This window comes from Stigmatopora nigra, chromosome 5 (genome assembly GCF_051989575.1).
Source record: "Stigmatopora nigra isolate UIUO_SnigA chromosome 5, RoL_Snig_1.1, whole genome shotgun sequence".
NCBI lineage: Eukaryota > Metazoa > Chordata > Actinopteri > Syngnathiformes > Syngnathidae > Stigmatopora > Stigmatopora nigra.
In genome coordinates, this window is record NC_135512.1 from 9541171 (window position 1) to 9554480 (window position 13310).

The window sequence follows — 13310 nt, forward strand, 5'->3', positions numbered from 1 at the left end:
AGCAGCTGGGGGGTCCATGGACCTGCAAAACCCCCTTCAGATCTTTCCCTGCTAATATAACTCCACACCATGTCTGTTAAACCCTGACTCCCTGTACGAATTGCCCCCACTGTTATTAATCCCAATCACCCAGAACACATCGACCACAGCACACCACAAGACACGTGCCCGCCACCTTCACCCCCAACTACCACGTGCACACACTCACACACACACATGCACACACACACAAACACACACACATCCTTCCCTAGCCTGGTGCACTGATTCTAATTAATTAATTACATCCCAGGTGACTATTGCTCGAGATGGAGGGGAAAAAAAACTAAGTCTGTGTCCCAAAGGCCTTGCCAAATTGGCAACAAAAATCTCTGATGCAAAAAAAAAAGTTCAGTTCATTTCTTCAGTAAGAATTTTCTACTGGTGGCTGCTTTCTAACAGTAACTCTGTCGAGCAAGATAAAAAAGCCTTTTTCTCCTCCTTTTTGATCCACCCTCGACAAACTGTAAGGATAAAAACAACAACACACCCACGTCAAAATCAATTGGAGACTAATTGGAACGTGTAAAGAGATTTTGGTTTAGGAAGAGAAAACTATTTAGCACAGCTTTTGCTTAATGTGAGAGATGCATACTGTATATACTTTAGATTTTGTCTTTGATAGTCGAACGACTGACAAATTCTTTTATGTACTTCCAGATTGTATCCTCTATATTCAGGAGACTGTAGAGAAACTTTTCTCCCTCTAGGGGACTTTCACTCATCTCCTGATGCAAAAAAAGGTCGACTCTGCACTTCTGTTGAGAAGCATGTATAAATAATGATATCTATCAGCCACCTCAAACTGATGTTTATCTACACTGCTCATTTGGAGCTCAATTTGACTTTGCACTTACTTGCAAAATGTTATCCACAGTCAATTTGTGTGAAAGTTTTTGATGAGAATGAGAAAATACTAAGTCACTATGGCATCATCAAACACTAGTGGTTGATTACAAATACCAAATGTGCCAGACTTAATTTGGGTAGTTTGTGACAGCATTTAACTTCTCTTATTTGTGATTGTTTTATCCATCCACTAAAGTCATAGGTGAGCTGGAGCCAATCCCAGTTAAGTATTAGTTAGAGGTCAAGTTATTGCATAATGTTGGAATGTGGTAGGTATTTTTTTTCTACACAGAATAAATCCAAAACAGTTCTTAAGAACATCCACTCCACAAAAAAGTACTAGTAGATTTGTATTGCAGACCACTAGCATTGCCTTGCCGGATCGAGATACTTTCGTCGCTGTTTTTACCTCAGCAGAGAATAATGCAACGTTGGCTGCTTTCTGTTTTGGCCAATGATCAGGGTTGCGTAAAAATTCTAATGTTGATTTCCATGAACCTTTTGGCTAGGTTTTATGTGTTCATGGGAAATGAACTTTTTACAGTGTTATTGTATAACTGTGGTAAGGAGCTCTATGAAGGTGAATATTATTGCTAGTTTACACAAGATACAAAAACTTAATGCTGGTGTTTGTACGAAATGAACAGATGGACCTTACTTGGGAAGTCAATGGAAAAAAACTCAGAGGAGGACTATATGAGCATCATATTAGCCTGTTCTATAAATGGTCACAGGACCATGTTTTCCTTGGAACATTGCAGAAGTTATTATCTGGAATGTAAAAAATCGATAACTGTGTTTTCTTACTTTGTCATCATTATTGATTATTGTTAAAAATCAGTAGAGCCAAGTATTTAAATCAGTTAATTGTTGATAAAAACATAAAACCTATTTATAATGGCTTGAGTGTGAATCAAACATTTCAAAAGTATGTGGGCGCCAAGATTTTGATGATGTTTTTGTAAGAGGGAAAAAGAACTATTTTAGCTGGTGGCTACTCCACTTTAGTGACCGTCCGCAGAGATGCAAAGGGGAAAGAGAGGAAACAGATGTTGCCAGTGCCGAATTGGGTAGAGTAGACAAATAGGTAGAGAAAACCTAACATTGACCTTTCATTACTTTAAAAGAGTTTAATAATGCCAATGGAAACTAGTGGAGAGTGAATTACTTGGCTGGGGGTAATGTTTAAGTGATTATTTCTAGAACTTCTGCACTGGCTACAGCCATCACAAGTCATAGAAAGGTTAATGTAGAAGCCCACAAGACTCCAGGCGGAAATAGAGTGTCTATTGAGAATGTGATGTTAAACATTAACCAGGCAGCCAACATGAGAATCGAAATGGTGGGTTCTGAGCTTTTGCAACCGGCCACAACTTCATCTGTTGGAGCAACTTAACCACGTCCATCAGCTGGATAAACCCTGAATCAGTGGGCAGGCAATCACAGCACTTCATTTTCAATAAACTAAAATTGAACAAATTGTTTGTTCCAAGCAAAAGAGATGACTCATCTTTATAACCCTTGCTGATGTAAAACTTCATAATCACAAGTTATCCATTTTTCTCGATTGGTTTTAATGAGGGAATTAAATCAACTTCAAATTCTATGCAGAACGTACTACACTTCTGATTTAAAAATGCTTGCACATTTACGTGCATGTCTTATAACATCATCCTAGGTTCACCCTTATGTGCAATGAAACAAAATCATTAAAATTCAGTTGATTGCTCATTGACTTAACATCACCATTCTTATTTTGAATTCCTTACAAATAGTACTGCAAGGAATGTTGCATTCCTATCTTTCCTCCGTCTATAAGATTAGACACGAGAAAGAAAATAGCGTGAGAATGAAGGAGAAGGTCATGAAAACTGAAAAAAATGTTCTCTCTCTCTCTCTCTCTCAAGTGCATGTATCTTTAGAACATTTTAGACATATTATAATCATTTGAAAAATGACTTTAAAAAAATACTGGGCGGTGGTGTTAAAATAGATCATGGCAGAATTTTACAAAAGTTCATAGAGCTCTGCACATTTGATGTAACCAGGATTCAACTACATTTGGCTTCAAGGCCATGAAATAGGTTGGCGAACAGGTGCCTACAAGTTAAGTGGACCTGCTCCCTGTGTCCCAGCATCCTTGGGAATTGGTCTTTAAAAGGAAGGGCCACTGGCAGGGTACAGGATGTGCTTAATCGCTGACTCTGACCTGGTAAAAAATGGGAGCTGTGTTGCTATCACTCTAGGGTTCCTCCCCAGGGATGCAGTGTAATTATAAGAGCGATGGCCCCAAGGCCCCATCGCATAAAGATCCACCCACTAATCACAAATCACACAACCCTGGCACAGGAGGAGGCTTCCCTCAGAAACTGAACCAAAAACCTTTCAGTGGATAAAGGTCAAACTCAAAAGGTAATTTGAGAACCACCTTACGTTTGTAAGTTAAAAATAAGTGTCATCCTATGACATACGTACGCATATTCTCAGTGTCAACCGCACCTTTGTTAAGTTGCTTGGATTTTTTTACCTTCTGCAATTGAATCCACAGATTGACTTGATTTGCTGTACAAGAATAGAATATTTGATCCTATGCCTATATTAGTGTTACTTAAAATGTCACTGTGACAAAATTAGAGGATAGCAAATTTTGTCATATTTACCTGTTTGCAGTAATCTTACATAGACCACTTGAGCCCTTTTCTTTGGCAATTGGTCAAAACATTTTCTTAAAATGTTTTACCTTTTGGATTGACTAGAAACAGCATGTGTAAGGCAACATATATTTGCTATATCAGTGGTTTTCTGCCAATTATTAGTCCTTGTTTATTTTCTTTCTTTCACTTGTACAACAACACCATTCAAAGTTGCTCATTATCAGTCTTTGTCATCCCTCCAAACTAATGCTCTCTTTGTCTTACGATCTCTCTTCCACTCCAACCAAAATCACTTTCAAGGTCTACTGTGATAACGTCACTGCGGCTGTGCATCTGGTTCCAATCCAGTGCAATTAACCAGCCCAGTTTGGGAATGTTTCTTTCTTTTTCATCCTTTTACATTTATCTCTTTCCATGCGTCTTTTCCCCCTTTGAGTAATCTCTCTTTTTAATCCATCTAGTTCAGTAAAAGATGGTCATTTTTGGAGTTAGTCAAAGCAAAACAATGTAAATGTTTCCCTTCTTGGGTGGGCTACCACTGATCCTTTCTTGTTTGTTCATAGAGGACATTTTAGTCTAATTAATATTCATCTATTTGAAGGGAAGGGAAAAGTAAATTGCAACAATAATTCAGTTCAGAGTGAAGATAATGTAGTTAGAGGGTATTTGAGCATCAAATGTAGCCTATTTATGTAGTCTGGACTGCAGCTTGTAAAGTGTCTTCTATTTTTCTTGGTTAGAGTACAAAAATTTACTGAAAAGAGCATTTATTCCACATGGAGATGAGTGTTCTTCTACTCCCCACATGCCCTGCACGCCACTAAGCCATAAATCCTTGCCCAGTGTGGAGTGCTTCAATCCCGGATGACTGTAGCTGAAGTAGAAGCCTTAAGGGGAAAAGCGGAAGTTTCTAATGTTTCAGATTTCTTCCCTTAATGAGCTAGTGAACAAAACTCAGCAAAGGATGTAGATTTTCTTTTCTTAAGGTTGGCAGGTACAACACAACTGTCAATGCAATTGATTTTCTAAGAACTTGATGACATATTAAATGATTATGCTCAAAGGTTTGAGGTTATAAGACAGAATTGGAGTCAGAAAATCTGAAAAGACTTACAAAATAAAAACAACATGTAAAGATAGCAGGAAAGACGAGAAAAACATACAAAGTTAAAAGGTGGATTTGTGTGAACTGAAAAAAGGAACACTCAGAATGGCCCTTACCACTGCTAAACGCAAGACAGAAGATAGGGGATAATGGAAAATATATATTTTTTAAAAATGACTCGATAGAAAATGACGGACAATTCAGAGGAGCACACCTGGAAGAAATACACTAACGGACTTTTGGGGCACAAGTCTGATGACAAAATGGCATAATGAGTAGACAGCGAAGACACCGGAAACCAAACCAAAGCTAAATCACAACTTTGGAAAGTGAAATGAGCTGAGCCAATTTGTTAACTCAAAAGCAGAGAATGACATAATGCATGGTTACATACCCAAGCCACAATAACACAGAAATGTGTTCCTGCTCCAAAGGCATCATGATTTTTTCCCTCTGTGCAGCGTATTGGGTATTTGAAGTGGTCATTTTTGTGAAGTTCCAGTGTAGTATGAACAGAGCAATTCTGTATTTCTACCTAGAAAGAAAAGAAAACAACAGGTTTTACTTACATCAGAGGAACTTCAAGGTTGACTTAATTTATGTGTAATTTTCAAAGTATATTGTTATTACAGTGGTTAGTCAACACGTAAAGCTAACAAAAAACTCAGATATTGAATCGTGGCTCTAGTTTTTTTTTGCTTGTTATGTCTGCCCAGTCTGCACAGATATGAAGAATGAGCGTTTTAGGTTGAATTAAGATTGTACTTTATTGTACTTTTTGATTTTGTGTTATTTACCAGTGTTTTTATATTAGCTGTTGTTGATTTCTCTACGTTGCACTTGTTTTTTTTTGTTCCGTGTTTGTTTAATTTGTTCTTTTGTTTTTAATTTCAGGTCTATCATAGTTTAGAGTGTATTGAGATTTAAAATTGACACAGGTGGTACCAAGCTGATTTAGGCAACTTGGCAGTCCAAATACATACATTTGCAATTAAATTTAATTGCTGCTGTGCAGAAGTAACTCAGTGTCCAATATTTTTTCATGGGTTTGGCCCACTGCCTATTCTGCTAGGAACACTATGTCAATGGAGACCTTTGAACTGACGATGTATAAAATGTATGGCGAAAATCATGTGCCTCCAAATAGAATGTTGGTAACCAATTTTAAAAGATCCCTTTATGATCGGAATTTATACTGTTTGTTTGGTTTGGATGCTAACATTTAAAAATCAACCCAGGCATTGAAATGGATACATTGCTATGGGCCCACACTCCTTTCAGCTCAAGTGGTTGGTAATTCAGTATGGAGTATGTGTATTTGTCTAACACCAGTAGCTTAGGGCTTTAAACATAAATTATGCATAACCAATGCATTTTATTTTCAAATTAATTAGCCAGACTCAACTGTGAGTTCTCTGCCAATAGAAACAGTGCAACAGGGGAAAGAAGGGTGTTATAGAATGAAGCAGTGTAATGGCAGCTGTGACTTCATGGTTCCCACTTCACTCCAGGAGAAGATTAATAGTTAATGGAACCCCTTTAGGCTGTGGAAATACCCCCAGTGGTCCTCAGCCCTGGTGTGGGAATGGTTGGCATTATTCTAGGTGTATTGGAGTTTCAAGTATAACCCCCTATAATTGTGTATTTCAGGGTGATTTCACACCTGTGGTCGATTTGTCTTGTTCTTATTCAGAGACTAAATTGATGGAGTTTTCTATTTGTGTTCAGAACGCAATCGTCATTGCACCTTAGCCATATTTCATTAAGGCCATTGGAGTGTGGACTTTGAAATAGCTATAGATGCTCAAAGTTTGGTTGATATAAATGCCAGAAATGCATCAATTGTACTGTATAGTATTTTTAAAAATTACACAACAAAATCCAAAATTTGCAAGTTAATGTGTGTACAGTATGTTACTCTCAGGACCCTACTCTTAATGCATAATGTCGGCATCATTATGTGATTGCTATCTTATTAACCCTCTCTCTTGGAGGTCGAACCACAATGAGTGAGTTGTGTCGATTACCGTGTTGGATCTGAATGGAACCCCTGCAGAGTTCAAATGAAAAAAAACTGAGGCCAACTTTTCTAAATGTTCTCAGCTCAGTTGTTTTTTGGTTCCTCACCCATAAGTTTTTGCAGTGTTCATACACTAAATTCAAACAAATATGATCCTAATATTTGTTTTGAAAAAAAAAAATGCCCAAATTGGTCCGAGACTGCCTTTAGTTTGCGAGAACTAACTTTCTTTTTTTTTTTACACACTATCTCTAACTTTAAAAAGTGAGGTACGATTTTGAAAATTAGTCCAGCTTATCATCGTAGGCAAAGCAAGGAAAATTAGCCTGGCAATTAACAAACTCTTGATGCGGCGACACACATTATCGTGCTCGTTTAGGTCGGATGAGTGATTCTCATGAGGCAATTAACTGGATAAATTCATCAAACATTCTATTCATTATGTTGGTTCAATTGTGTCTATCAAATGTGGGCTGTCTTATTTAAATGCCTGTATATAGACTTATACATTGAATTTTGGCGTAATTGTGGATTAATGTCAGTGAGCACTTTTTAAATTGGCATGTTTGTGATTCATGAAAAACTATATGAATGTCTATATTTTTCACTGTATACATCTCGGCACCATGGTAGTAGAAGAAGCCTAGTGATTGCAAGTTCTGGACAGATTAATAAAATGGGGTGGACCCCAAATAAATTGTGACACTATAAAACGGAGATGTACGTGTGCGTTCTTTGCTGATTCCTGGTTGGGATTTCAGGCAGAGGGATGACGTCAATTTAATTCACGAGAGTGGCTGGTTTCATTGATGTTTTTGTCATGGAAAATAGGCATAATGCTTTTAATTAACTGCAATTTTATTACATTGTTTTTGGAACAATCAAACCTGACATTAAATAGATAAAATAATCCATAGAAAATATTTTTCTGTGGTTTTCAACATTAGAAGGATTTGAAGCAATGATTGATAGTGTTTTACTGACGGGGTCATAATGTCTGTAGGTACCAAATATATTCCTTCTGAAAGAAAATACTTTTTCATCATTGTAATTCTGCATTTGTGTCATGCCTAGAATGGAGCTGTCTTAAATATAAAACCCTGCCTATGCATTCATGCCATGTCACAGTTCAGCTTGTCTGTAGCTTTACAATAACATTCGGGGTCATTTGTGGTCTTACAGTTGCGGTTTGACTGATGTCCCCAGTAAATTCGACTGTTTTTCTTAGATCAATTTAGGAGGAAAATGAATTCACTTTTGTTCCCAGTAGGATTCAGCATTGAGCCCATTATTCATTTTTGTTACAAACTCATTGGCCTTCACTTGTGCCGTTGATTCATTTCAAGTACAAGTGAGAGATGGTAATTATTTTCCCTAATATTTATGTATCAATATCTAGTTACTGCAGTTTGTCTCTTGCTTAAACACAAAACTGTCATAGAGAAAATCTCTTAAAGTGTACAGGTTTGGCCAAATGGAAAGTGTTCCATGTACAAATATTAAGGAGACTTAAGTCCTTCCGACCTTAACATCTCATGGTCTGTCATTGATTGACAGAGAAGGAAACTTCCTTCCTGAGAGGTCATTGATTGCTTTGCTCTCCACACCACCAGCTAATCCTCTTTGTGTTGCACTCTCATCAGCAAAAGGCCTGTTTCTCACCGCAGTTCACCTCTTGACTTTCGCAGAACCAAACCCGTCGCACCACTCAACTCAGCCAACTAGACACAGTAATTCACTTTTAGTGAGTTGTATACATTGTGAACATGAACCATATCCTCTAGTTTACTTGCAAAAAAAGTTCAAGTTATACTATCAATTCCTTTAATATGGCTGGCTCTTTGGGGCGATTGTGCTCCTATCATGAAGGTCCACTGGAGATTGATTAGACTAGTACAAACTAATTTCTGGTGAAATCTATTACCATTTGTGCTTAAGTGTTTTTTTTTAAGCATGGAATGGGACCATAGAAGACGCAAAATGCAAATTGCAAAATTTACATTGAAAACAAGACGACTAACAACATATGTGGTTGGGCTCTTCATTACGTAGAACACAATGTTTTTCTATAAAATATAATATCCAGCTCTTACACCAACCAGGAGATTTTATGAATCGCAATATAATGTTGAAAACCAGACAACACCATAATTTGGAAAATCTGGAGGTCACTTTATCATGTTTTTTTCCTCCGTATAATCAACTCCGATGAAATGATGTTTTCCATCCAATTCTGCCTGTTTACTTGTGCAGTTAATCATGCGTGTTCTGCTTGCAAAAAAAAAATTGGCCCTTTAGCGCAAAATGTGCTGCAGCCAAGAATATATGTACATTTTTTAATCTGCCTAATCTAATGTTGTGGTTATTGAATTTTATTTGATAGACAGGTTTGAATGCTACACAAGGATCCATTAAAAAGTCTAATGTGTTTCGGGATCAGCAGTTGGAGCTTTACAGAAATCAAAACACCTCGCACAAATATGCTCACTTTTTTTAAATACAAGTTGGATTATAAGAGAATTGATTTTCAACATTCCTGTGTACAAGTCGCTTGATCATTAGAAGTAATTCCTATCCAAGTCACAATGTGCAGGTTCACTTTAGCACCCAACTGAATGATCGTGTGTGTGTGTGAAAGACCTTAAAATAATGTGTAAGTTTAAAAATACAAAGAGCAGAGTAGAAAATTCATCTGGGAGAAAAAGTTAATTATTCGATGCTCTAACTACATGGAAAAGCATTAAAGTAGATCTATGTTATTTTAAAGAAAATGGTCCCCCAGTTTTTAGAGTGGGCGACTCTTCATTCGGATCAGTCTTGCGTGTAATTGCTCGCAGTTTGGACAACGTGACTGTGACAGAGCACAGAAGTGTTGCCGTGCCGACGCCATAGTTCTTCACCAGGACTTAACAAATTTGAACAAAGGTGAAAAAACCAATGGTTGGCTTTGCTTCTATGGGCAGCTACCACAGCTGTTTCTAATCGTTACTTGGAATTTGGAGTGAAGTGATGTTTACATAACTTGCAGCATATATCAGCGACACAAGGAAAAGTTGTTTTGTAAAAAATAAGAAAGAGAAAGAAAAACCAAAGAGGAGGAAAAAAAGCAGTAAAAGGATATTTTACTTTGGCACATATTGTGTAGAAACGGCTAGAGATGTTGCCAGAGAAATTCCAACAGTCATAACAAGGTTTTATGACAAGGCCTCAAAAGCCCTCCTCACTTGATCATTTCCAGTGCGAGTATTGCTATGGAGGATGTGTTTTGAGTTCGTATTTGTGACAGATCAAAGCGCGCAAACACAGTGATTGTAATCTTTTGGCAGGAGTAACTCGAGCTCTCATTTACACTAACAAAGTCACAAAAAAATGAGGCCATCAGCTACACTCTAAATGTTGAAATCGAAGCTCAAAGTGATGATAATAAATAGGACATTTGTTCTGCTAGGCTTTCTGGATGACAAGCCTCTATCCCAAAGATACGTGAGGAAAATGAGTAACAAGTGTAGGTCACCACCAGCCCATGAACAATGTGCTTGAAAAAACTAAGATCTCAAAACTCGTCCCTCTTATTAATCTTTATGTCATGAGGGGCCATTATTTTGTTATAGGATTGATAGCCAGATTAATTTAAGTGTAGTAATACCTTCGTATTTTGGTTGTTTTGTTGAAGAATATCTACATGCGTCACCACCTCTGCTCATTACGTTCTTAGCATGTACTGCCAAGTGAGTCTTCTGCTCCGCAGGGTGCTGGGTCTGCACTATTACACTCAGAGGCTAGTGAAATGTCAGAATTAGTTATAGCCACAAACCCAAAGTCAGTGCATGGTCATAATTTCTGGAAGCTCTGGCGATCGGATAATGACTTGACGGATGTGTACTATTTTTGGTGTCAAACCGGTTTGCCAACAGTCCGATCTGAAAAGTAGATTAAATAAATACAGCACTCTATAATTTCTGGCAAATGTATTTTTGAAGGATTTTTTTACAGCTTATCTGACTTAGTTTACTGTTAGTATTTGACGGGGGAACCCTTCCAGAGTTGTGTACTTGGTGCATGCCAAGCTGATTTATAAGAGTAATAAATCAGAGCACAGAAAATTAGAGGAATGAAGAGAAAATATAGAGGTCATGGGCTGAATTGTAATGAGCTACTTTTCAAGGCTGTATGTGCTCAAATAAAATTGATCAAAAGTGACGACGTTGCTTCAGTTGCATATTGAAACTTTTTATGCATGACTCGTCTTAAAATTGTTTTTTTCTGCTCTTTTACAGACATTTTTTCCACTTGAGCACAGAACACAGTAGAAGTGCTGTATTGTGGATTCATCTAAACCTCTTGACAAACATCTACGGTTTGGGTAATCATTTCTATTCAAGCATCCATTTTCTGTCATTGAACTTCCATAATAAGACTAAATATAGGGGTGGGGGTTGACTTATGTATTTTATGTTTTCTCTCTCATTATTTGGATTAGCACACATTTAAGAACAATAATTGGGTGTGGCATTTCATTTTCTCCACCTAAGATAGCAAAATGATACAGCTCTGTGTAAATTTCATCATGGAAACCTGACATAGTATTGTTTTGGCAGGATAGTGTGCATGAATGCCGAGTAGATTTTCAGAATGAACACTCCGTTGCAGAAAGTGCCCATGGATGGAACTATCACTGTGATTAAATGTAATGATTGGGGCTGGAAATGGATGTTTGGGGCCTTGTACAGAGGATGAGGACCACGCCAGCCCAATCTAGAGGGGCCACCCGACGTATGCGGGCCAAAACCGGCTTGTGTAATCTTCCCCATGTGTAGTATGCTCGGCCATATCCCATGGGGCACTGCACACACAGGAGGCCACTTGAAAGCCTATCTGAAAGTAGCAGCAATCAGAGTCAGAACAAGCACACAGGGGAGTAATCTGTTCCAGCTTTTGGAGCGTGCCAGGGTTCGGTGGTAACACGGATAGTATGTGTTGAGGCGGACAGAAGGAGTGGCTTATGGTTTCATTTGGGCAAGGTCATGGTTAGTCAGATGGCAAAAGCTTGAATACCCTCACACATACAAAAGTCCCACATTCCTAAAAGATGTGTAATTGAAAGCAGTCTGTGGTACATCTTTTGAAACCTATTGAGGAATTGAGTTGCAGGTAATTTTTGCACCAATTAAAAATAACAATGTGCAGTGACAACTTGCAAATTGTCCTGCCCAAGCAGTGTTGATTCATTTTCAGGCTATAATTGTTCGGAAAACAGTTTATAAATTTTAAAATGGGATTCAGTTAATAGAGCAATAATAAATTTGAATATTTTGTTCATAAAAAAAACAACTGAGTAGTGACTTTACAACCGCCTCAGCAAGATTGGACACTTCACATCAGTGTCATGACATCCCCACTTGTACAAGTTGATGGAGACGAAAGAAATGGGTGGAAGGGAAAAAAAGTAGGAATAATCAGTAGGCGATGACCCAGAGGAGGTCATGCTGAGCCTTTGGGAGTTGACTAATGAAAAGTCCAATCAGCACAGCAGAGGACAAGAAGAGGGAGCCCCAGGCTGCAGTGGAGCAATACTGGTGGCACCAAGGAAAAGATAATGAATGCATAAAAGAAGACAATAAGTTTGTCACAAATCAAGAAATGTAAGTTTTGCTTCTTGATGCATTCGTTTTTTAAAACCGATTTATGAGTGTAAATCTCAGATGATTTCCAAGGGATTTTTGCCCCGGCAAATATGCCATTTGAATTCCCTTGTTAACTGACTCCCTTCATCCTTAGGTTTTCGTCTAGTCTGGGGACTCAAAAGTAGCTTTCTTCCGTTCATGAAACTGTTTCAAAATATCACTGGGCTACTTACTGCCTCATAAATCTGTCTGCATCAGAGCAGCTGGAAAACATATCATGTTCAGGAAGAACAGTCTCCTTCAAACTCAGGACTATCCTACTGTATTTGATATGTACAATAAATTATCTCTAACTACCAGTATCACATTTTGTTTTTTCATGTAGCTGTGGTTTGACCATCATTCAAGAACAGCAACTTATAATATTTATAGCCAAATTATTGCAAATGTCTCATTGTACGACCTGTCAGTCGACATAAGGCAACTTAACTCAAACTCCATTCATGCAATCAGATTATTGTCGAGCTAACGAATTGATGGACAAATTATAGGAATAAAATAATGTATTAAGAAATAAGAATGAATCCATGGCTTGACTTCATTTCAATTTAACACACTCTAAAGACAGTTAAGTGTTGTGTTGATACGCACGGCAATTTTGCACAGGTTGTGGTATTCTTTGTTCTGGGATCCATGCATGTTTGCCATTCTTATGCCTTTGTTAAGTCATTGGGTTTCTGAGGAATGCACCGCTCAAGGCAACCACTACTCAACTGTGAGCTCTATCTTTCACTCGGCTGCTCTCTGTCGAAGGGCTGGTGTTGGTATTGATTAGAGCAGCGTCTTTTTGTCTTATGCCAGCATTTTCCACAGCTCCTTGTGAGTGCAGAGGAAGTGGTAAGACTAAGGGAAATGTATGAATATGCTGAATGAATGCAGACGACAGATCAAGCAATTCCCAGGATGCACTGCCAAACAGCCTGCCAGCCAGGAAGACATGCAGCTTCCCTCTCAAAGCC

The 13310-nt window shown here is 38.0% G+C and overlaps 1 long non-coding RNA gene across 1 annotated transcript in view; it reads right to left on the bottom strand.

Annotated features, from left to right (window-relative positions):
• Positions 1–7928: 7928 nt before the first annotated feature.
• LOC144196960 (uncharacterized) overlaps positions 7929–13310 on the bottom strand; it is a 37581-nt gene continuing 32199 nt past the window's right edge. Inside the window, exon 3 of the long non-coding RNA XR_013326432.1 lies at positions 7929–8388. This is a non-coding gene — a long non-coding RNA (uncharacterized LOC144196960). The remainder of the gene's footprint in view (positions 8389–13310) is intronic.